Source organism: Podarcis bocagei (genome assembly GCF_964188305.1).
Source record: "Podarcis bocagei genome assembly, chromosome: 11".
In the NCBI taxonomy this organism is placed as follows: domain Eukaryota; kingdom Metazoa; phylum Chordata; class Lepidosauria; order Squamata; family Lacertidae; genus Podarcis; species Podarcis bocagei.
The window spans coordinates 55,799,663-55,826,041 of NC_138136.1; the positions used below are offsets into that span (position 1 = coordinate 55,799,663).

Below are 26,379 nucleotides of genomic sequence, written 5' to 3' on the forward strand. Positions count from 1 at the left end.
AGGGCCTTCTCGGTAGTGGCACCCATCCTGTGGAACGTCCTCCCACCAGATGTCAAAGAGAACTACTACTACCAAACTTTTAGAAGACATCTGAAGGCAGCCCTGTTTAGGGAAGCTTTTAATGTTTGATGTATTACTGTATTTTAATATTTGGTTGGAAGCCGCACAGAGTGGCTGGGGAAGCCCATACAGATGGGTGGGGTATAAATAAATTAATAATAATAATAATAATAATAATAATAATAATAATAATAATTACAGAGGAAAGTTTTTGCCTTGTGCCTGAAGATACATTAATAGCATTCCTACCTCTGACCATTGAGGCAGAGGACAGCCATTGTGGCTGGTAGCCATTGATAGCCTTGTTCTACGTGGCTGGTCTGGACCACCAGTCATTCCCCATCTTTCCTCTCAATTTATTATGATTCACTTCATATTGCTTAACTGTGTTTGTTTGTTTCTGGAAAACTCAATTAAAACAACAACTACGAATTAGAATAACAGGAGATAATAGGCACTGAATTCCTCTATATGAGTAGACAAGGTTTTTTGTTTTGTTCTGCTTTAGATTAGCCAATTCTCTTCGTTACATGTCACTGAACTAATTCTTTAAATATCGGTCAGTCAACTGATCACAGGGTTGCAGTTTCTCTAGCGAAACCTGCGCTCCGGGGATTCTCCACCATCTGCAGCTAACACGCAATTTTTTTTCTTCTTAACCTTTACGTGAAATTATATTACAGGACGGGGAGGGCATAGATCCAACTCTTCATCAGAGATTCTTTGTGGAGCTCTGATGGGTCAAGCTGGACTATCCAGATGAAGCAGAAGAGGGTCAAAGTTCAGCAAGCTCATCAGCCACATTTTTTAACTATCCTCAACGAAAGCAAAAAACACACAGAGATAAGTGCTTAATGAAAACCCAGAACAGCGGGAGTGTGGCTTTTAATTAATCCTGCAGACCAACTAGGCTCAAAATCCTGCGTTACAAGAATTTCAGCTACCAGGAAACCAATTTGAGGCTTCCTCCAGTATCCCCCCCACCCAAAAAATCTATTTTTCTTAGCTGCATACCCAGGTTACATACACTTCAGGTTACATACGCTTCAGGTTACAGACTACGCTAACCTAGAAATAGTACGTCAGGTTAAGAACTTTGCTTCAGGATGAGAACAGAAATCGTGCTCCGGTGGCGCGGCAGCAGCAGTGGGGAGGCCCCATTAGCTAAAGTGGTGCTTCAGGTTAAGAACAGTTTCAGGTTAAGAACGGACCTCCGGAACGAATTAAGTACTTAATCCGAGGTACCATTGCATAGATAATCTGATGCAGCAGACTGTATAAAAGCTTGTGCTATGTTAAGTTTTAGTCTTTAAATGGGCCACAAGGCTGTTTTTTTGCTGCAACCAACCCTAAACTGAAATGGAGTTGTCATTCACAATTCCCACAATGTTTTCAGCATGCAAAGTCAGAACTATAAATCCCATTATTTGTGTTATTAAGAAGGGATGGCAATGTCCAGAGCAAAAGAAGTGACCGTCCAGCCTGGAGGCCAAATGCGGCCCTCAAAGCCCCTCAACCTGGCCCTCAGGAGTCTCCCCAGGCCACACACCCTCCTCAGCCTACAGACAGTACTGGCCCTGATCCATGCCTCTTGCTTCCTGGGGTGGAGAATTAGGAGGGGTGTGCACAAAGGTAGCTAGTACACAAAAGTAAAAATTACATTCATTGTTCAACTCGCTTTTGTCCCTGGCCTCGCAAAACCACTGGCATGCGGCCCCTGAAGACTGCCCAGAAGCAAATGCGGCCCCCTCAAGTTCACTGCATATACGGTGTTAAAGGAAAACATTATGAAAATGATGTATAGATGGTACTTAATCCCTGTAAAATTAGCAAAGATGTATCACAATAGTGATAATCTATGCTGGAAATGTAAAGAAAAGGAGGGTACCTTTTATCAAATGTGGTGGACCTGTCCCAAGGTGAAAGACTTCTGGGAGAAGATTTATAATGAATTGGAAAAAATGTTGAAATATACATTTGTTAAGAAACCAGAGGCCTTTCTTCTTGGAATAACAGGTTTGGAACTGCCCAAAAAAGATGTTAGATTGTTTTTGTATGCCACAAATGCAGCTCGAATTTTATTAGCCAAGAATTGGAAAACACAAGAAGTACCAACAGTGGAGGAATGGCAGATGAAGATGATGGATTTTTCGGAGCTAGCCAACCTGACTGGAAGAGTCCATGACCAGAAGGTGGAGGAGCACCAGGAAGAATGGAAGAATTTCAAAGACTATTTACTCAAATATGCTAAGATAAATTAAATAGAAACACTTGCAAAAAAATAGCTAGGCTAAGTATTTAAATATGTGAAGTTATAGAACAACATGTTTAAAGTTAAGATGAAAAGAAACAGAGATGTTAAGAGGACTAAGTAAATGTTATGAGATTTTATTTTGGAAAACCGTTACAATGATATATAATGAAATTCAGTCAAGGGAATTTGAGGAAGTCATTTAACAATGTTACTAAGATTGGACCAAGTTCAGTTATGATTTATGTTTGTTTGTTTAAAATTTTGGAAAACCAATAAAAAAAATTGGAAGAAAAACAAAAACAGAACCAAATGCGTCCCTCAGGCCAAAAGACATCCCCTACCACTGTTTCACGTGCACTCAAAATGTCCAGTCCCCGTTAGCTATTGTAACACCCTGTTTTGGGTTATTCGAAGCTGCCCTGATCATTTTCTTAGGCAGTCGGATTTACAGCGTGTTGCAGGGGTGTTCAGCCTGTGATGGAAGGTGCTGTGCTCAGGATCACAGTTTAGGAATGTTTCTGGATCCAACGCTGTCAACTAGACAGGGACCTAAGTATTTTCCATCAGCATAAGCCAATGTAAAAAGGACTCTGCCATGTGTGTTCATTCTGTGTTGTTTTTAAACCTAGACCACGGTGCTGTTTTTAAAACGGCTTTAGCTGTTCTTAAGGCTAGGTCGCAACTGGACCAGTTGCCAGTCGCAAAGAGTACCTGGCGCCTGGCTAATTTCGAACATGAATTAGATGTGCCAAGTTAAGGACAAGGGTTGGCCACACTGGTGGTGGTCAATCAGACTTGTCCACATCAACAGACCAAAATAATGGGGGGCAGGGGGGGGGAGAGATTCTCTAATAAGCCAGGACCAGGCAGCATTCTGAACACACCCATTGGCAAAGCCACATGACCTTGACCGCTTTGATCTGCGACCATGGGAACCCCATTACACCGGTCTTGAAAGACCTACACTGGCTCCCAGTACATTTCCGAGCACAATTCAAAGTGTTGGTGCTGACCTTGAAAGCCCTAAACAGCCTCGGTCCAGTATACCTGAAGGAGCATCTCCACCCCCATCTTTCTGCCCGGACACTGAGGTCCAGCGCCGAGGGCCTTCTGGCAGTTCCCTCGCTGCAAGAAGCCAAGTTACAGGGAACCAGGCAGAGGGCCTTCTCGGTAGTGGCACCTGCCCTGTGGAACGCCCTCCAACCAGATGTCAAAGAGAAAAACCAACTACCAGGTTTTTAGAAGACATTTGAAGGCAGCCCTGTTTAGGGAAGCTTTGAATGTTTGATGCATTACTGTATTCTAATATTTTGTTGGAAGCCGCCCAGAGTGGCCAGGGAAACCCAGCCAGATGGGCGGGGTATAAATATATTATTATTATTATTATTATTATTATTATTATTATTATTATTATTATTATTATTACTACTACTATTATTATTATTACTATTACTAACACTTTTACAAGTTCCTTATTTTGTTTCTTTGTTCTGCATTGGGGTTGGTGTGCCCATGGATCTACACAAAGATAGATCTCCTTCCAAGGCAATGGGAACCCCAGGCAATGGAAACTGTTTTTTTAATAATATATATATAATTGAGAACTGCACAAATAATGTTTTGTTACAGGGTGGCCCACAAATGCCAAAAATATAAATAACTAAATAAAGCCTGGCTGTGCACCAACAGAAACCTGCAGCAGAATCTAGGAGCTCAGTAAGTCGTGCTTGATGTTGAGAGTGTCTTCACGCATCTGATATTGAATTGCTAGAAGGAGGTCATAGCGTGCAAACCCCCCATTGTAACAGACTGTGTCTAAAAGGACTCATGTGTGCAGCAAAACAAGTTTGGCTACTGCTCCCTAGGAGTCAGCTTGCAACGTCTCTTGCCAAGCTGCTAATCGCAAGAGGATGTGAGTGCGATAATGTACAACTTGCAACCTGAACCTGGTTGCGCTTACTCAGGAGTCAGCTCCATTCAGGCCGACAGAATTTACTTTTGATCTGAGGTTGCAGAGTCGAGAATGCATAACTGCACGCTCTCCAAGATTTGATCCCTTTTATCCAGACATCCAGAGTCCCATGGACTGCAAGAAGATCAAACCAATCCATTCTGAAGGAAATCAGCCCTGAGTGCTCACTGGAAGGACAGATCCTGAAGCTGAGGCTCCAATACTTTGGCCACCTCATGAGAAGAGAAGACTCCCTGGAAAAGACCCTGATGTTGGGAAAGATGGAGGGCACAAGGAGAAGGGGACGACAAAGGACGAGATGATTGGACAGTGTTCTCGAAGCTACCAGCATGAGTTGGACCAAACTGCGGGAGGCAGTGGAAGACAGGAGGGCCTGGCGTGCTCTGGTCACGAAGAGTCGGACACGACTAAACAACTAAACAACATCCAGACATCCCCAGATTGCTAAGTAGCCAACTCACATTTTTTCTAAACCAAAACTGGAAGGATGCCATTTTAACTACAAATTGGAGCCTTTAACAACAACAAAAAAGAGCATGTGTAACTAAAAATTATTTTAGAAGAAGCCTCTTGTTGGAGGATGATTAAACTCTGCAGTAGCTCTCCGAAGAGAGCATCACGACTAACGCTCCAGACAGTGCCAACACATGAAATGTAAATCCAAAATGTCTAGAGCGCACCAACTTGGGGAAGCCTGCTGTGAAATGAACACTGACTGATCAACAACAACAACCTTAATAATCTCAGCACATATGATATTGTTAATGCATGAAGTGCCCTTGTATTGCCAGAGGTCTATTCTGGCTGGCTTCCAGAGTTTTGAGGAATGCACATCTCCCCAGGGATGTGTGTTTGTGTGAGCGCACACATTTTCGAGGAAAGGTATATACACAATGTCAGCACATTTGCCTTTTATTTATGTGCCGTTTATCCTGAGCATTGAGATTTTTCGCCGTTTGTTTTGCACAACTGATGCCCAATCCTACTACAGGCTGCGTCATTTCCCACACAAAGACTTGTACTCGGAGCAGCTTACAATACAATGGTACCTCTGGTTAAGAACTTAATTCGTTCCAGAGGTCTGTTCTTAACCTGAAACTGTTCTTAACCTAAGGTACCACTTTAGCTAATGGGGCCTCCCGCTGCCACCGCAGTGCAATTTCTGTTCTCATCCTGTTCTTAACCTGAGGTACTACTGCCAGGTTAGCGGAGTCTGTAACCTGAAGCGTTTGTAACCTGAAGTGTTTGTAACCCAAGGTACCACTGTACAGTTGTACCTTGAAACCCAGAAGTGAGTGTTCCGGTTTGCGAACGTCCTTTGGAACCCAAACATACGATGTGGCTTCCGATTGGTTGCAGGAGCTTCCTGCAGCCAATCGGAAGCCGCACCTTGGTTTCTGAATGTTTTGGAATGGATTCTGTTCCAAACGGATTCCAGAACGGATTCCGTTCGACTTCCAAGTACGACTGTACACGCAAGAAAGGGCGAACCACAGCTCAGTGGCTGGACTGTCTGCTTTGCATGCAAACGGTTTCAGGTTTGACACCCAACAAGAAGCAGGTATATTGACGCACTTTTGACCTGCTGTAAATGCACAGGAACTTGCCTTACACCAAGTCAGGCCACTGGTCTATCTATAGCTCAGGACTGTCTACACTGACCGCCAGCAGCTCTCCTGGGTTTTAGTCAGGCGACATTCTCAGCCCTACGTGGAGGCGCCAGGGATCGAACCTGGAACCTCCTGCATGCAAAGTATTTGTTCTACCACTGCCCCACTGAACCTTTCCCCATGGAAAAGTCACAGGAAGACAGCTGTGTTTCTAAGAACAGCCTGCAGCAAGAGCAATTTGTTCAAAAGGAAGTACCTCGGTTCTAATCTGTGTAATGATCTACTCCAGCTTTCCCCAACCTGGTGCCCTCCAGATCTTGGGGACTGCAACTCCCATCAGGCCCAGAAGGATGATCCCCAGACAAGGTAAGAATCTCCATCTGATATTTGATGGAGAGTGGCTGGGGAAACCCAGCCAGATGGGCGGGGAATAATAATAATAATAATAATAATAATAATAATAATAATAATAATAATAAGTGGAGCCCACCAATTGTCCAAGCTTCCCAGCATCCTCTGAGAAAGAGACTGTGGCTTGCACCTGGAATGCATGTTTGATGCAAAGTCAGGAAAACCTTTAGCTACCTTTCAAGCAGTATAACTACCGGACAGCACTCTCTGCACAGCAGACAGCATGAGTGTGTGTTTGCTGTTCAGCCAAGGGCAACGTAACTAACCTGATCAGATTGCATGATGCAAGCTTTACCCTTGGACCCATAGTACAAAATCCTGCATGAGCATTTGCATAGCCAGATGGCAGGAACTGCTGCAACTTACAGAGAACTTTAAAAAAAGAAAGGTGGTTGGGAATCAGAAAAATATAGTGGGACAGGACTTTCCTGGACTGTATCCCTTCAAACTGCAGGTGCTGGTTTTAGATTTCTACCCCTCTCCCTGTGAAAGAAATCAACAACACACTACTGTCTGAACCACTGAAAGGCAGCGCCGAATACTGAATACCCGCATGATAAGGACATGCACTAACTTCCCTGGTGGGTGGCTGTTGGCATCCGCTGGTCTTGAGACACAAAGCAGTGTTCCCCCAGGGTGAAGTCAAACCACCACATTAGCATTGTGACCTCTCTGGGGCACAGACCTGGGCAGTGTCCCTGGAGGTCCTGGGCTGCGCAGACAACAAGAACACACACACACGACCTCACTGATGTGGTCCAAAGGAAAGCAGAGCAATGCGTTTGGCACCAGCCTGGCTGCGGGAGTTGCAGGAAGGAGGCATACAAGGCACCATCCAACTGTCTTAGGGACTCCACTCTGGACTTGAGTAGCATTTACTCTAGGGCTCGGTGATGTCAGGTTTTCAACATTGCGATGTATCACCAGCCAAACATCACGATCTGGCGATACATTACAGAGGGAGGAACAAACCAGGCAAGCTTCCCGGATTCGGGTAATCACCTGGGTGATGGGCCATTAGGAGAACAAAGGAAATGGGTGGGACTCCTTCCCCAACTCTTAAAAGATCAAAGCAGGAGTTTGAGAGGGTCAGAATTTGCTGTGATGTGACCTAGAGGGCTGCAGGCTGGGAAGGCAGAGATCAATACAACTTTCCAAGGAATACAGAGAAGTAAATCACAAACTAAATACTTCTGTATGTGGTTTACAAAAATTCATTAACAGTAACGTACAAAAGTTCAATGCCTTCTAATACTTAAAGTCTCAAATGCTATTTACAATGCCAAAATAATAATGACATACACAACTCAATACAGCGGTACCTCAGTTTTCGAACATAATTCTTTCTGGAAGACTGTTTGAGTTCCGAAACGTTTGAAAACCAAAAACTCAAAACGGAAATCTCAATAAGGCAGCCACGTTTCTGGTTTGTCTTCTCAGGTGCGTTTGAAAACCAAAGCATTTGCTTCCAGGTTTACGGCGTTCGAGTTCCAAAACGTTCATCAACAGAGACGTTCAAAAACCGAGGCACCATTGCATTGAGTTGTGTATGTCATTATTATTTTGGCATTGTAAAAAAGAACCCATCCTAATATTCTTGCAATAAGTCCAAGACAATAACTATATGTATACTTGTTGCTGGTGCAATTCCAACAGAACTCCAACAACAAGATAACCAGATTTCAATCTGTTTTGTGAATCTTCTTCTGATCAGCCCGAAATGGAACAATGCAACTGCAATTCAATGCTCAACCAAATAGCTCAGTTCCAACCTTGAAAAAAGGCACATTGCTCTTTTCGAAAAGGCTGCAACTATGGGGGAAGCAAGACCCTCTTGGAGTGTTAATGATGTGAACCCCTCCATCGTAGGCTCAGGTTGTATAAATGTGTAAACCATATATCATAAAGACACCACAGGCTCCGCTCTGCCTCATTGCCAAAAGGAAACACGAATCCTGGGTATGCGCCTGGAACCCCTGGAATCTCGGGAGACTGAGGTGGCGTGCAACACTAGGTAAAGAACCAAAAAGAGTCAGCAGGACAACATGCGTGCACAAAAGTGTGAGAGAAACTCACCTCGCTACAGAAATGAATTGGTTTTGCCACTGTTTTTAACACGCAATTGGGAACCACCCAGAGTGGCTGGGAAAACTCAGCCAGATCATCACATGCATCATCATCAAACCTTTATTGGCATCACTTATAAACATTCAGAATAAATAGGCCAATGCGATCTCGTCGCCATTTCAACAGTAGTCATTTGCCAAAGGGAAGAAGAGGCAAGCAAACTCAGCCAGGTGGGCGGGATATAAATAATAAATTATATTATTATTATTATTAATAATTTAAAGCACCCAACTTTAGTATCCAACTATAGTTTGTTAAGGATGCTGAGGACTGTAAAGAATAAACTACAGTTCCCAGAATACTTTGAGGGGGGGGGAAATGAGCCCTAAATGCACACAGACCAAAGACAAAGAGCAGCCATGTAACTCAGGAAGGCTTTGTGTAGCAGGGCAAGATCCTGACAGGCTGACGTAACCATGCTGACGTCATCGGAGTAACTGCGGATTTAGTGTTGATTGCACCATCATAAGCAGGATCAGAAATCCCTTCCTCTGGGGAAATCCTCAAGGGGCTACTATGGCAACTCGAGAGCCGTTTGATGTCAACTGAGCCAGACCACGGATTCAGCAACACCCAAACAAAAGGATACTGAACTTACCTGCTATTCTTTGCCTGATCTTGTGGTCTATTCCAACTCTATGATTCTATGATCTTACAAAAATGGCAAGATTCAATTTTGCATTCTACACAGCAATGGTGTATCTTGCATGTGCGGGCCAGAGTTTGCTGCAACGTACCGATCCAAGGCGACATAAATTAACTGAACCTGTTAAATCCTTTAAAAAATCCAATCGAGATGTTTCAAGCAACACACTGCTTGAGGGGCACTTACAGAAAACACAACAGGTATTTCAACTTGGGACAAAGGGAAACCATTACATATCGTAATGGATACTGCCTCGTTAAGGTATTAATCTGACTTGCAAACATTTCAGGTCTTCTCAGAGATGGAACGTACTGAGTAACGGGCAAAAGAGGCACAAAAGGATGGTTGGGAACACGGGAGGCAGTGTTCATTTCAATATATAAGGCTTTTCTTTTATCACAAGTTTAAATATCTAATTGCGTTCACACAAGGATCCGTGACGCCACGCGGGTGGTGCTGTGGGTTAAACCACAGAGCCTAGGACTTGCCAATCAGAAGGTTGGCGGTTCGAATCCCCATTACAGGGTGAGCTCCCGTTGCTCGGTCCCTGCTCCTGCCAACCTCACAATCCAAAAGCACGTCAAAGTGCAAGTAGATAAATAGGTACCACTCCAGAGGGAAGGTAAACGGCATTTCCGTGTGCTGCTCTGGTTCGCCAGAAGCGGCTTAGTCATGCTGGCCACATGACCCAGAAGCTGTACCAATAAAGCGAGATGAGTGCCGCAACCCCAGAGTTGGCCATGACTGAACCTAATGGTCAGGGGTCCCTTTACCTTTACCTTTAAGGACCCGTGAAGAATAGGAAGAATGTACACCAGAGTTTCCTAACCTTCAGCCCTTCAGATGATGACAGGAGGGAGTCTTGACAATACCTGGAAATGCATCAGGTGGAGGAAGGAAAACATATTTTCTTCAGAAATATTGGTGTTGGAACAGTGCACCCCATCAGCATCATCTATTTCCACTTATGCAACACGACTCCCCATCCCACCGACACTCCCCCCCAAATTTGCTCCAGAAGGTAGTTGTTTGGGGAACCCCTGGAACATAGCTGTGGAGTAGGAAATATCTGGCTTTCGACTATATGGAACTTGCCGGACTGACTGGGAGACTCAGACCAGAGAGTAGAGACGGTGGAAGAAGATTGGAAGAAGTTTAAAGAATATTTTTTTTTGGGGGGGGGAAATGTTAATATTTAAATCTTAGAATAGCTCTGGAAGTGTATATAGGCTGTAGGGTTAGAAGTAGTGTATTTTAAAATAGTATTATTTGTAAGTGATAAAATGTGAAGATTTTTATGGTAAAAGTGCGATAAAAAATGGCTAGAAATTATGATATATGTAAACTGCTAAAGGTGAGGTAAAATGAAAATCAGACGGGGGGACTTGGGGAAGCTCACCTAAAAATGTTTAGAAAAAATAAGGATAAGACAAGAATTTGTTTGGATTGTCTGTTTTTCTGTTTGTGTTGTTTAGTTGTATTATAAAATGAATAAAAAATTTTTTGGGGAAAAGGAAATATCTGGTTTTCAACATGTTATATCACCAGCTAAACATCATACTAGACTGATATATCACGATGTCTGAAACAAGAATGCAGCTATGGAGAGGAATTGATTAGCTTCACAGTTTTCCCCACATTATAATTTTTTTTACATAGAACAGACGCCACACACCACGTTTCACGATATATTGCCAGGTCAACAATTATGAAACCGATATGGACTTCTAACCAATTTTCGATGATATTTCGCCCAGCCCTACTGGGGGGAATAGAGAAAGAAGGTTCCATTCTGCAAGCAGGAATTCCTCCCGCCGATGGGCTGTTCACTTGGCACTACAAGTAGATACCACTCACTGGTTTTTCCCATATGCAAATCTACACTGATTTATCCGTTGATTCACCCAAGGCTTATTGGCACAGTTGGCTGAGATTTCTGCGATTGTGAGAATGCCACTGCAAGACGTGAGGGCTAGCAAGTGGAATGTGTGACCTGACTCCACTGAAAAGTGTCGGCTTGGAGGAGACATCTGTTAGCTCTGCAAGGCCTATATTTCACATATCAAAGTTGCAACCCCCCTCAACAAGCTGTGAGATCTCTAGAATGCGCATGGCACAAGTGTGTGATATGAAAACGGGTGGAGGGGAACAACACAGGACATTTCCCCCATTCCCCAGAGAGAGAAAGAGAGAGATGAGTTTTTGGCTGATGCTCCCAGCACTGCATCACCACAAATAAACCACCCTGTGATTCTCAGATGAAAGGCAATATAGAAATGTAATAAAATCATTAAATAAAGCAGGGGTCAGCAAACTTTTTCAGCAGGGGGCTGGCCCACTGTCCCTCAGACCTTGTGGGGGGCTGGACTATATTTTGGGGGTGGAAAATGAACGAATTCCTATGCCCCACAAATAACCCAGAGATACATTTTAAATAAAAGCACGCATTCTACTCATGTAAAAACACCAGGCAGGTCCCACAAATAATCCAGAGATGCATTTTAAATAAAAGGACACAATCTACTCATGTCAAAACACGCTGATTCCTGGACCGTCTGCAGGCCAGATTTAGAAGGTGATTGGGCCAGATCCGGCCCCTGGACCTTAGTTTGCCTACCCATGAAATAAACAAACTAGGCCTGCATATTCCACATACTTTCACTATACAGTGGTACCTCGGGTTACAGACGCTTCAGGTTACAGACTCCGCTAACCCTGAAATAGTACCTCGGGTTAAGAACTTTGCTTCAGGATGAGAACAGAAATCGCATGGTGGCGGCGCAGTGGCAGCGGGAGGCCCCATTAGCTAAAGTGGTCCTTCATGTTAAGAACAGTTTCAGGTTAAGAACGGACCTCCAGAACGAATTAAGTACGTAACCAGAGTTACCACTGTATACCCAGTCGATGGGTCTCCTGCAGATACCTCTGTGCATGGCCTCCTCCTGATACCGTATTATCAGGAGGTCTGTCCCCCACACAGTATAGGATCCAGGCCCTTAGAATTCCCTCCCATTGAAAGTTGGGGGCCAGCTCTGTCGTCCTTTCGGCGCCTATTTAAAAACTTCCCTCTTCCTAAGAGCCTTTCCAGGGCAGGGCTTTCCAGGTCTGCATCTGCATTGCAATAGTTTTAAGGATGTTTTTGTTTTAGCACTTATTTGCTAGCCTGAGCTCCTTTGGGAGTAAAAGTGGGATTAAAAATAAAATAAAAATAAAAATAATAGACAGGATTTCAGTGGTCAAACATATGATTCTTCTACAGGAGGTCCCTGGTGCATCACCAGTTAAAAAGGGCCAGGTATATCTGGTGAGCAATGACAAACCTAGACAGCATCTTAAAAAGCAGAGACATCACCTTGCCAACAAAGGTCCGTATGGTTAATGCTATGGTTTTCCCAGTAGTGATGGATGGAAGTGAGAGCTGGACCATAAAGAAGGCTGATCGCCGAAGAATTGATGCTTTTGAATTATGGTGCGGGAGGAGACTCTTGAGAGTCCCATGGACTGCAAGAAGATCAAACCGATCCATTCTGAAGGAAATCAGTCCTGAGTGCTCACTGGAAGGACAGATCATGAAGCTGAGACTCCAATACTTTGGCCACCTCAGGAGAAGAGAAGACTCCCTGGAAAAGACCCTGATGTTGGGAAAGATGGAGGGCACAAGGAGAAGGGGACGACAGAGGATGAGATGGTGGGACAGTGTTCTCGAAGCTACCAGCATGAGTTTGACCAAACTGCGGGAGGCAGTGGAAGACAGGAGTGCCTGGCGTGCTCTGGTCCAGGGGGTCACAAAGAGTTGGACACGACTAAACAACAACATATCTGGTGCACCGGGGGGGGGGGAGCCCTCCTCGCCTTGAGAAACTGGAGAACCACTGCCAGTCAGAACAGGCATCTCTGGGCTAGATGGACAAATGCTCTGACTTTGCGAAAGGCAGATTCATTTACCACCACGCAAAGTGGCCCAGCCCCTAGGCCCATTCCTCTCCCTGCAACAAATAAGGTTGTTTCCATTTCATACAAGGCATTTTGGAAAGAAGTAGTTCCATTGGCTGAACTATGACCTGCCAAGGAAAATTATGCATTCATCCTAGGGGGGCACCAGATATGTGAAATCCCCTCTCCTCCAATGAGTTTTGAGGACCTACTGCTTAGAATTCCTCTAATTCCTAAGGCACTCCTGAGTTGGTCATTCCTAACTTGGTTGCAGTATATTTATTAGCAAGAGTTGCTGAACTTTTATTTTGTTTTTAAATATTTTAAGATCTGGTTCTTATTCCCTTTCCAGATAGGTTCACGCTCAGCCCTCCCCAACCTGGTGCATTCTAGATGTTTTGGACTACAAAAGCCATCATGACAGTGCTGATTGCAGCTGATGGGAATTGTAGTCCAAAACAGCTGGAAGGCACCAGGTTTAAAGGAAGAATGGTACAGAAACAGCAAGGTCTACACTAGCTTTCCCAGTGACATCAGTGTCTGGGGCTACAACTGTAAGACTGCATGCACACTTTACAGTGGTGCCCCGCAAGACGAATGCCTCGCAAGACGGAAAACCCGCTAGACGAAAGGGTTTTCCGTTTTGGAGGTGCTTCGCAAAACAAATTTCCTATGGGCTTGCTTCGCAAGACGAAAATGTCTTGTGAGTTCCTGCGGGGTCCCCCCCCCCTTTTCCCCAAGCCGCTAAGCTGCTTATCAGCTGATCCTAATCCGCTAAGCCGCTTAACAGCTGATCCGCTAAGCCGCTTATCAGCTGATCCGCTAAGCCCGCTAATAGCGCTAATCCGCTAATGGGCTTGCTTCGCAAGACGAAAAAACCGCAAGACGAAGAGACTCGCGGAACGGATTTTTTCCGTCTTGCGAGGTACCACTGTACATTTAAAACACACACAAGCATCATGGGAACTGTAGTTTACCCCTCACAGAGATAGAGTTCCCAGTTCTGGAGTCACACTGAGAGCAATGTGCATAGCTATCTATGCCATCACTTAACCACAGTACTGTATAGATTAGGTGTAAGATGCCGAATATCTTATGATCACTTCTCCACAGGGACCTGACAACAGATGCAAATTCCCCTCTATCCTTCCTAATCATCGTTAAGTGTCACCTTAAGTACTGACCTCACCTACTGTTAAAAGTTTGCCAGGCCATCTTAGCCAAAATTTGCTAACCAGCACCAAAACGCAGCTTCAAACCATGGTTGGTGATGCCAAGGCAGTGATTAACCATCTTTAAACCCATGTGTGAGAGTTTTTTTTTTGGGGGGGGGGATTTGCAAGCTAAAAGGTCTACTTTGAACTCAAAGGTCTGCTTTGAAGAGCAAGCCCCAGTATGGCCTACCAGGACTTCACAAACATGCTGGTTTCAGAGGAGAAAATCACAGGTGTTTTGCTCTTCTCCGGTTTTCTTAGGTCAGTGTGATATGCTTGTTTGGCTTGGTGTGTCATCCGAACCTGGGATTGTGGCCGAAGTCTTACCATGGCTGTAATCAGAGGACAAGCCTTGGCTATGTACCATATTATGATTATATCCTACTGCCAAAATGCAGCAGTTTGCTCTAGAAATAGCAAACACACTGTGCTCTGTGCCGCCCCAAAGATTTGCTAATGACACACAATCCCACTGCACAAGGATTCATAAAGCAAATTCTTCTTGCATGTACTGCAAAGGCACACTAGATAAACCATTTCATTTCACATAGGACAAAATTACTTTTCTGTACAAGTTTCTAGCTCTCATTGAGAGAAAGTGCACTTTGAATGAGAAAAGGGGAAACGGTTTGCTCCTAAAATACAGCACACACTAGTGTATCCAAGCTCCATTCATTTTCCAATTTACCCACCTACAAAAACTTGGATTAAAAGAACAGCAGTTTGTGTTTCCGATTAGAAGCCCACCATTCAAATCCGGCTGCCCACCAGACCTCTGAGAAGCAGCAGTATCCAGCCGTCAAGATATCGGACATTTCGGCGCCTGATTTCACAAACCTGACACCACATTGAGGTGAGCATCCTCTTAAATACAGCAGATAAAAAGCAGAGACAGCTCTTTGCAGAGCTGGTGGTGATTTTGCTAAATGCAAAGATGTGTTTCCCCTGAAGGAAGCTGGAGGAAGGGAAGGACTGTGGCAGAAAGAGAGAGCCTTGCTCTCTGATCTAGCTGCTCCCCCCGCAATCTGTTCTTCCCCTCAATACTGCAGCATAAACTCATGTACAGAAAGCTCTTACGTGGCACAGGCTAGGAGCAAGAGCCCCCACCCCACTCACCTTCCGCTTTCTGGCCTTTGGAAGCATTTATCCTTCCCCATAACTAAGAATGGCAGGAATGATCACCTAGGAGTCGCACCTGGTTACAAGATTGATGAGTTAAGGGCAGCAGGTACAAAAATCACCCCGAAGCACCAGAATAAAAACCACTGCAGGAAAAATATATTATATATATTTAAAAAATGGACCGCACCCATAACGTGCCTGAAAGCTGATCCAGCCTAGGATCGCTCCCCATTATCCATGCAGAGAGGATGGATCTTAAGGCTACAATCCTATGCTCACATGCCTGGGGTAACCACAGCTGGATTCAATGGGACAATGCAGGAAATGTCACCAATGGCAAAGCACTTTAGCCTCTGCTCTATGACAGTACTAGGAGACGATGCTCTGGGATGTTCTGTTCTTATCTATCGCTCAAACCCCTTTCCTTCCCCCTTGGTAACAAGGTAGTGTGAGATTAAAAACGATATCAGGGATTTCGGAATGGAAATGTTCTTGCCACGTCAAGAATTAACACTCAAAATGAGGCCACCGGCTTCCGTGCAAACTAAATCTAATTGTTTTAATGGAAATCTGCTAGATTTTTTTTGATATATGGAAAAGGAATCCAGCTAGGATATGCCCCAAATCACACTGTCACCCAACAGAGCGTTGTGTAGAACTGCACACTGCCTGAACATAATGTGCTGCCTGCACACACACACACAAAGGATACCCTTTGGCTCACTTAAAACCCCAGAACATTGAAAATCCGGATAATCTAAGATCTGCATTTTAATAACACGGCAAACCTGAGTATCTATCAACGCATGACATTTTTAAAAACCCACGGGTGCTTGGACCGTGCTGGCCACGGCTCTCCCTTTCCATAATGCAATCTTGAAACATTCCAGATTTAACCGAAATTGCATGAACCCCACCACCTCTCGGACAGAGCAAAACAATCCAAACCCTTTCCCGGTGTGTGTGGATGTGGAATCGCTCAGAAAAATCTGTGTAAAGCAGCCAGGGCCATTGGGCAGCTGAAAAGGATTACAATAGCCTCTGAACAATTAATCGCGTATTACGGAGGAGGGAGGGATGGAGGGAGATGACCTCAAGATACATCATCAATGGAGGAGGGTTATGATTCTGGAGGACTTTTTAACACAGGAAATACTGGAGAGATCACAAATCTTCCATTCCACCTCTCCTCCCCACCCAAAAAATACCCCTCCAAAAAGACATACGCAGTTGCATAATATACGCTCAAATCAAATTACACACATGCTTTCAAGGATTTATAGGCGAGGGGGTATTAAATAGTGAGTGGCGAGTCTGAATCCTTTTACTACACACAGCGCAGCTTGTGAAAAATTACAACTACGAGTAACATCCATTCTCTATCTCTCCCCGCCCAAATTCGGGCAAGGGAGCCTATCTGCGCGTCTCGGGAGAGATCATGCCGGAATGATGCCTTGCATAAAAGGGCTGAGATAAATGCCACCAGGCCCGGGCTGCAAATCAGAAAAAGACTTTTCCGGACATAAACTGCATTGGTTGGAAACGGAGAGGTGGGGGGAAGAGAAAGCGGGTGGGGGTGGGGGGAGCCGACATGAAGGGGGAGGGAGGAGAAAAGAGGGAGGGGGAGTTGAAGTCTAGACAACATGCAATCGACACGCACATATCCACGCAGAAGGGGGGTGGGGAGAGAATCACATGGGACCGATTTGTGGGGGGAGAAAAGAAAGCAAAATAAACTCCGTTCCAGTTTTGGCCTATGCAGACGCAGGAGAAGAGGAAGCTGGGGGAAGAGAGCAGCTGGCTCTTCCTATTTTGATCCGAAGCAGAGATTCCCTCCTCCCCGCAGCAAAAACGCAGGAACACCTTGCAACTTGGTCCCCCGGTTGCAAAACAAAGGGGAGCCCCGCCTCGCCCCCCGCCTGAGTTACGCGGGTGTCACGCAGCCGCCACAACAACAGGGGAGAGACCCCGAGCGCCCTTCGCCTTCTCTCCCCGCTTTTCCCCGGGAGAAAGGGCTCCACCACCATCACCTGCGCGCGATCCAATGCGTAAAAACGCGTTTGGATCCTATGCGTAAAAAGGAGGATTCCCTCCTCGTCCCTTTTATTGCAACGCCTCCAGGCTGGGGAGGTATTGTGGTGTGTCGGGCGCGTACGCATGGATATAGATCACCACCAGTCATTTGCTGGCAATCGAGGCGCAGCACGGATGCCCACAAAAGGACCCTTGCGCGCGCATTAACACAGCCCTACAGATAACCCCATAGCAGCCCAAACCCACAACAGCGCCGGATGATGATGATTACCTTTCTGGAGAGCCAAGGCTAGGCTGGAGAGGAGGAAAAGGGAGTCTCTGGGTGGATTCCGAGGGAGGAAGGAAAGGGGAAGGGGGTCAAATTCCTTCTTGGAGGTGCATGAGTCCCGACTGGGAAGAGCTTGGGAAGGTGGAGGCAGGAGGAGGGCTTATTTTCGCTCTTATTTTTCCAAGCTGTCCAACGACAGAGAAACCGGGCTCCTGTGACACAGGCTAAGAGAATGCAGGAATGTGACGTTCCCAACTCCTCCCAACGAGCCACGTGCATAGACTTTAAAAAAGAAAGGGACGCGCTAAGCTTCCTGGGAAATGTAGTTCCTCTTCGAGGGGAGGAGAGAGAGAGATGGAGGGATTGTATTTTGGACGTGCGCGATCGGACGCACCTGGGAGAGTCTTTCCCCCCCTCCAGGCGCTGCGATTGCGCAGGGCCGGATTTAAATGGGGCCCTTTATATGTCCAGCTGACCTTTGTCAACAACAAATTGTCGCTGTGTTTTTTGTGTTGAATATATGCTAGATGGTAATTTGTGGACCTAATAGGTATCTAAAGGCATTTGCACATAACAAAATATGCAGAATGTAGGCACCCTATATATAGAAATGAGCAAACCAGTGATATTTTAGGGAGCAGGCTAGCAGGCGGGGCCCAATACTTACACCATAGGAGCCTACACAACACAAAACACTGTTGCTGTATGTAGGTTTTATTTTATTTGTTTTTTATCTTATATTCTGGAAATGTACATCCATTTTTCCCCCCTTAAATTTTCTTGGGGCCCCCAAGAGAGTGGCACCCTAAGCTATAGCTTTAGCTTATACGTGAAATTAATGGAGAATGCAGAATTACATAAGATAAGATGACAGGAAGGATTCAAAACCTGTGCGACCAGAGATTCTTGAAGGACTGGAGTAAATATTTGGATTATTTGAAAAGCAATTGTAATAAACAGATTACGCTGGTAGTATTGCAAGATGCGGTTGATGGAAGTCTAAAGCACTGTATAAGATACGAAAATATGTTCAATTATTGTTAGAAATGATACGTACGTGTGTGTGTGTGTGTGTGTGTGTGTATACAGTGGTGCCTCGCAAGACGAAATGAATTCGTTCCGCAAGTTTTTTCTTCTTGCGAGTTTTTTGTCTTGCGAAGCACGGTTTCCCATAGGAATGCCTTGAAAATCAATCAATGCGTTCCTATGGAGACCGTCCGGGGACAGAGGGGAAACGCCGCTCGCCTTCCCCTCTGTCCCCGGACCTGTTTAAAGCAAGGGGCGGCGGGGAGAAGATTGCTTCTCCCCGTTGCCTGCCCCACAATCTCCGGGGACAGAGGGGAAGGCGCACGCGCCTTCCCCTCTGTCCCCGGACCTGTTTTAAAGCAAGGGAAGGGGCAGCGGGGAGAATCGCTTCTCCCCGTTGCCGCCCCTTGGTTCAAAAGGGGTCCGGGGAGAGAGGGGAAGGTGCGCGCGCCTTCCCCTCTGTCCCCTCTTTTGAAGCAAGGGGCGGAGGGGAGAAGATCACTTCTCCCCGTTGCCGCCCCTTGGTTCAAAAGGGGTCCGGGGAGAGAGGGGAAGGTGTGCGCGCCTTCCTCTCTGTCCCCTCTTTTGAAGCAAGGGGCGGAGGGGAGAAGATCGCTTCTCCCCGTTGCCGCCCCTTGGTTCAAAAGGGGTCCGGGGAGAGAGGGCAAGGCGCGCGCGCCTTCCCCTCTGTCCCCGGAGATTGCGGGGCTGGCAACGGGGAGAAGAGATCTTCTCCCCGCCGCCCCTTGCTTCAAAAGAGGTCCGGGGACAGCGGGGAAGACGCGCTGCGCTTCCCCGCTATCCCCGGAGCTTGCGGGGCAAGCTTCGTTTTGCGAAGCAAGCCCATAGGGAAATGCATCTTGCGAAGCGGCTAAGAAAACGAAAAACTCCTTCGTCTAGCGAGTTTTTCGTCTTCTGAGGCGTTCGTCTTGCGGGGTACCACTGTGTGTGTGTGTGTGTGTGTGTGTGTGTGTGTGTGTGTGTGTGTATATATATATATATATATATATATATATATATATATATATATATGCTTTCGTAGATTTTCACGGGTACAGGAATGCAGGTTTTGTTGTCTTCGGGTGTCTTCCCGTGTAAGAGTTGGGGTGTCTAGGCGACGTTTCGACGAGGTCTCACTCGTCATCTTCAGGCTGGTGCTTTCGGCTTCTTGTTACTGGAACAGAGCAGGATCTCAGTGTTTGAGTTCCTATAAATACTGTTGAGGGGGTGTGGTGTATAGCCTCCAACGTTCTGGGCAGAGAGGAAGTTCCCAGGTTAGTGTGCCTTTTCTTCTTTTGTTCATTAATTACTTGAGGGATATCCTGAGAGATTTCTTGAGTGATATTCTGAGTACCATTTAGGAGGGTCATTAGGAGTGGATTAGTTGCTAAAGCTTTCGTGTCTTGACCTCTTGAGCTTGTGAAGAGTTTTTTTTCCTGAGAAGATGGCTGTACTGCACTTAGTTGTGCTCTGGCTTGGCTTCGTGTATAGGGGCGAGCTGTGGTTTTGTGCCCTGTGCCAGCCAGATCTGTGTAGGGATTGCAGGGGGGTGCAGCATCCGGAGGTGCCACTGTGGTTTGGCTACTGGATGGTGTCTGTAATTTATCTGTGGAGAGGGTCTGGGTTTGGGTCTGGTGAGGTTGATTGGAGATGGCGTTCTGTGTGCCTCTGGTTCTGGTGTCGGTTTTTGTGGGGAGGGCTAATTTCCAGATGTCTGGCATGCGGGACGTGTCGTCACGCTTGTTCATGTTGTGAGGGTGTTTCTCTATCTCTATCTCTATAATCATGGAAGCCATCGAGATAGAGAAACACCCTGCATATATATATATATATATATATATATATATATATATATATATATATATATATAAATATTTTATGGCCTCATGGATTCTTGTGATTGCAGCAGGGAGGGGAGTTTCTTTGCCAACAGAGGTGCATCTAGAATGATCACTCAGAGCACCACCCTCAGAAGGCAGGCCAGAAATGAGAACACATTTAGTTTTTCTGAAGTAATTTTGCAGACGAGGCAGCAGAACGCCATAGGCTGTGGAACTGCCGATTTGTTCGTAAAGGACCAGATGAAAAAGAAAAGAGGACAACGATGTGCCCCATGTTATAGTTGTGTAGGAGATACCTGCTGAAATTTCTCCATCTATGCGGCTATTAAAGGTGCAGGAGCCCTGTCTCCGTTTGCTTCTTGTTGGCCTGGCCTGTTGTGGGACCAAGATTAATATGCTACATCAAACAGTTTAACCCAATCCACTCAGAAGTCGGTCCCACTGGGTTCAATGAGGCTTAAAGGTAAAGGGACCCCTGACCATTAGGTCCAGTTTTGACCGACTCGGGTTGCGGCGCTCATCTCGCTTTATTGGCCGAGGGAGCCAGCGTACAGCTTCCGGGTCATGTGGCCAGCATGCCTAAGCCGCTTCTGGCGAACCAGAGCAGCGCACGGAAAAGCTGTTTATCTTCCCGCCAGAGTGGTACCTATTTATCTACTTGCACTTTGACGTGCTTTCGAACTGCTAGGTTGGCAGGGACCGAGCAACCCCATTGTGGGGATTCGAACCGCTGACCTTTTGATCGGCAAGTCCTAGGCTCTGTGGTTTAACCCACAGCACCACCCGTGTCCCCTCAGTGAGGCTTACTTCTCAGTAAAAAACGTACAGGAGTGCAGCCTGAAGGCATTATTCCATTTTCAGGGCTGGTAATACTTTTGTTTGTTATTTTTACATCTCTTTCCCATACCCCACCCCACTTTCCCCCTAATCATGGTCCCGCAGCAAGTTGCAAAAATACCACAAATAAGGTAAGTACAATTTACATTCCTATAATAAACGAAAACCACAAAAAGCAAAGCATGACAAAGCAACAAAACAGCAGCAAACGGGAAGAGAAAACATCCAGTCATCCAAAGGCCTAGACCAACCTCTCTCAATCTAAGGCCATTAGGATGTTTTGGACTACAACTCCCATCAGCCTCAGCAAGCTCAGCCTGGCTGAGGCTGATGGGGGTTGTAGTCCAAAATAGCCAGAGGCTGACTGAGGTAAAGAGATTTGTCCTAAGCTGTATACTGGAAACAGGTTTGACATTTCACTCCACTGAGCTTCCTCCAGGGCGATCAGAAAGTGACCAGAGTCAGCTCAAAGATGAAAGAAACTTGAAGTATTTATCAAAGCACAGAAAAGATGCTGGCATTTGTAAACAGTGAATGAATTTTCCCCAAAAACCTCAGTCTTTATATACATTATTTACACAATGGGTCCCCTGTGATTGGCTGACTCTGCTTCCCTCCTGCTCCTGCAGGTTGTTGCATTCTAGGATCCTACCAACCTAATAGGCTGATTAACTTCCTCCTGAGACCTGATTGGGCTGCTCCTGCAGGCTTTGTTGCCTTCTATGATCCTACCTGCCTATTGTTCTAGGATCCAAGCTCAGTACATAACACATCTACTCAGAAATAAGTCCTATTGAATTCAACAGAGTTTATTCCCAAATGAGTGGGTTCAAGATTGCAGCCCAACACGGTATTTCTCAAACTTTGGTACCCAGCTGTTGTTGGACTACAACTCCCATTGTTCCTGACCACTGATCCTGCTAGCTAGGGATGATGGGAGTTGTAGTCCAACAATAGTTGGAGACCTAAGCGTACTGGAAATCTAACAAATTTGATTCGGAGTGACTTTGCTGGTCTTTAAATTAAAAAAAGAAAGAAACTTCTGAAACTGTTGGATCCTGCTGTTCTTTATTTCAGGCCTCCTCATACACAGCATTTTGTCAGCATGTTGCCATAGCAACCTCACACCTCTGGTGGGTATCAGTACTTGGGGGAAATGCCCTTTTGTTCTGGGTTTTTCCCTTTCAGACCTTTTGCCCAGATTCTAGCCCTCCAGACCCACCCACACAAAACAGTTACTTCGCTCACCATGGGGTTGCCAGCTTTTTAACAGGCCCCTATAGCTGCATGAAAACTGATGGCAGGAAAATCCTAGGTATAGGAAGACACAACAAGTTACCCCTATTCTAAACTGGTGCCAGCCGACCCATCGAGCCAAGCAGAGAAAAATCAAACCTTTATAACATAACGCCATCTTTTTGCCACTTTTAAGTTCCACATTTGAGCAAGCTGTAGAGACTGCATAACCCACAAGTATCCTGTTATGGCTGCCATGATCTTGTGCGATTTCATGTGGCAATTCCCCCCTCCCTGGAAAAAGCACTTTTCTTGAAGCTGTGATCTCTGTGTTTGGAGGCACCGTGTGCCCCCCCCCCACTTTTTAGGGGAGAAAACCATGGCGTGAAATTGCTCAAGAAGACAGCAACTGAAATGGCTGCTGAAATATACTCGGAGTCGAGTGTGAATTTCATGCTCTTTATTCAGCTCATAGTAGCAATGAATGAATCTTTTCCCAAAATGTCTAGCTATATATACATTATTTACACAATGGGCCCCGCATGATTGGCTAATTCCGGGCTGCTCCTGTAGACCAATCAGGTTGCGGATTCACCTCCTTCAGAAGCCTGATTGGCTGCTCCTGCAGGCCAATCAGGTTGCGGATTCACCTCCTTCAGAAGCCTGATTGGCTGCTCCTGCAGGCCAATCAGGTCGCTGATTCACTTCCACTTGGAGCTGGATTGGGTGGCTCCTGCGGACCAATCAGACTGCTGCATTCTGGATCCTATTGCTCAGTACATAACAGCCGCCTAGTCCCACAATAAAAAAAAATGGGAAGATGGTGTCTGGGAATGTGGTGTGCCAGATTTTGGCTTCCAAGTGTTAGAGGGTATGAGATGGTCTCTGCCCATCCAGCTCTGGCACAAGTCTAACTGCACCCCTTTTGCATCTAAAGGAAATTTGATCTCGCCTTGAGACTAAGCTGGCTCCAGAGAAATCTGAGCGAGGTGGGAGGCAAGACAAGAGCTACTGCCATTTGTTATCCGCAGCATTTCAAACATGTAACTTGGTCCTAGGCAGGGCAGCATTGATTTTCATTAAAGACCAGCACATCAAGGGATGACTCACGCTGTAGAAAGGGTACCATTTATTAGGCTACAGGCTGTCTGTGTTCTTCAGATTTGCACTGACTTGTAGCTTCCGTCGCTCAGCATCGCTACCCCGACACACTCTTTTATTAATGTTCTTGTCAGAGCCAAGGTGAAGCTCTTGCAAGGAAATAGACAGGGATCTGTTAGCAGTCTCCATCTCTGGACACCTTTAGTGAATGACAGATGGCATTGTAAGTGCTTCCAAATGACTGACTATAGCACAGTGGTTCTCAGTTTCCCCCCCTCTGGGCCACACTTTTGGGATGAAAACTAGCTTGCTCCACACCAATTTTTTAATTGATAAGAAATACACTGGAAAACAAAAAGGAACAGCTCCTAGCAGTGCTTGATTTTTAATACAGAACACAACTACTTTATAATATGATCCCGAAACATCCAGAAACAATAAAACAATGCAGCTACATATGGACATGAATAATTCCCAAAATATGATTATAAACAAGCCTCTTGCATATGTACCTTAAACACAATGAGAGGTGTGAGCTACACTGAAATGTTTACCGTATTATTTGCACCATAACACTCACTTTTTTCCTCCTAGAAAGTAAGGGGAAATGTCTGTGCGTGTTATGGAGGGATAGAATATACGGGTGGCATGCCTATGGATTTTCCTCCTCTAAAAACTACGTATGTGTTATGGTCGGGTGCGTGTTATAGAGTGAAAAATACGGTAAATGTTTCTTTGATTGTCCTTGCATCTTCCCAACAAAGTTTCCACTAACTTTCAAAACAAAATACTTGACTTTCGGTTAGCTGCGAGTCCCCTACCTGTATTTTCCAGTATAACCACTTTGAAGCTCCAAAAACATTTCCACTACCTGTGCATTGTGCTATGTTAGCAAGCAACATTAACAATACCTGCTTAACCAAGTTCCTTGTCTCTTAAGCCCCTTTGCTTTTCTCAAGATAGGAATAAAACAGGGGAGTTGCGGGTGAACAAACATCTGGCCATGTTGGCAGATTACAGAATGGTAACAGTTCATAGGTAAAAGGTTAACTCTGCCAAGCTTAATATGTGGAGCTGTCCCTTGCATAGCTGTCAAGTGTCCCTTATTTGAAGGTGAAGGGAGAGGGGAACGGTTAATCATTAATATTATCTACACATAGTAAATTCCTGCACTCTGCTAAGATGGTTACACAGCTAAAAAAAAAATGCAGTTATTTGCAAAAGCCTAAAACAGACAGGTTAGGAGGCCGCTTCCTGCCTAATCAGCTATTTGGAACTGCTGATGTTAGCTACAGGTCAGAAGGTCGCTTCCTGCCCAGCCAGAAACTGCTGTTAACTGAAAAACCACTAGCAAGATGTTTCCTGCTTTGCTTCTGCTTTTAAGTAATGCAAGATAAGAAGAAGATACGAAGGAAATGCTTTGCTAGCAAAAGAAGACACGTGTACAAGGAGGTGGGAGGGGGTGCTTACTGAGCAGAGAAAATGCTTAACCAGCAGAGGAAGTGCTTAGCTAGCAGCCTTAGCCAGCAAATATAGATATGCCCTAAAAGGTAATGAGTTGAAAACTTGCCAGCTGATTGGGGGAGTTTTGGGAGGAGGGTGAATGCTTTCAGGTATAAAAATGCTTGCTGAACATGGTAACAACACAGTCAGATTTCAGAAATTATTCTGCTGACTGTCACTGTGCACAGATTTGCAATAAAACTCTTTTCTCCAAAGAAGAAACTTTCCTGGAATTTTTTTATTCTCTTCTCGGCCCTGGGGACGCGGGTAAGCAATTCTCTGGCAAAGTAAAAGGCATAAGCCTACAGCTTGGTGCGTTGGCCGGGAATTGCCCCACCCCAGGGGCCCCGGGGAGAGCCAGGCTCGACCAGGTGGACAGCTCGGACCGGAGTCAGCAGGCTTTCAGCGCGCACCCTACCAATTCGTGGGGGGAAACCGGCCACACCGCTCCTGAGCAGGAACTTCGGTTGAGGGAGAAAAGACAAGACTGGCCAGGGAAGGGAATCCGCAGCGGAAAGGAAAAGGTAAGCCCGAAGGGAAAAGGGCTAGGGGCCCGAGGGTAAGGGCCAGAGGCCTGATCAGCCTCACCTGGGCATAGCAGTACAGTGCTACCAGGAAGGGAACTGGCCGTGGCAACAGGGGGGGGCCGCCAGTAAGGTTGGGAAAAGAAGGGAAACAGGGGGGAAATTGTATTGGTGTGTTTTGTGTGTTGTATGTTGCATGTTCAGATACTCCTGTGAGTGAATTTTGAGTGTGGGCCGGGGCCTAGCGTTCCCCTTGGCCGGGCGATTGCAGGATTGTGCATTTTCTGGCAGGGAGACCTCGCCCAGATCACAATCTGAATCGTGTGGAGTGTGAAAGAATTTACAGCCCGGTTAGGTGCGGAGTATCTGAAAAAAAAAATGGGGTCTGGGGCAAGCCAATGTAGTCCTCTGGAATGTTTTTTAAACAACTGGAAAGCGGCCACAAAGCATGATGATTGGGGAATCAAATTGCGAAAACAGAGAATGAGGACATTATGTGAAGTTGACTGGCCCGCACAAACTAATTGGCCAACAGGAGGAAGCTTTGATTTGCAACTAATCAGCCCATTATATCAGAACATATTGAATGTCCACCCAGACCAAATCCCCTACATTTCTACTTGGAAAACCAATGTAGAAAAGAATCCACCATGGTTGAAA

General features: G+C 45.6%; 1 protein-coding gene and 1 long non-coding RNA gene across 4 annotated transcripts in view; both read right to left on the reverse strand.

The window, feature by feature from the left end:
* CTIF (cap binding complex dependent translation initiation factor) overlaps nt 1-17,897 on the reverse strand; it is a 191,718-nt gene extending 173,821 nt beyond the window's left edge. For all 3 annotated transcript variants that reach the window (XM_081212911.1, XM_081212910.1, XM_081212909.1), the window contains exon 1: nt 17,655-17,897. The gene's annotated coding sequence lies outside the window, so the exon portion shown is untranslated. The remainder of the gene's footprint in view (nt 1-17,654) is intronic.
* Nucleotides 1-26,379, reverse strand: part of LOC308597447 — a 353,006-nt gene that overhangs the window by 185,527 nt on the left and 141,100 nt on the right. The gene's annotated exons all lie outside the window — the stretch shown is intronic.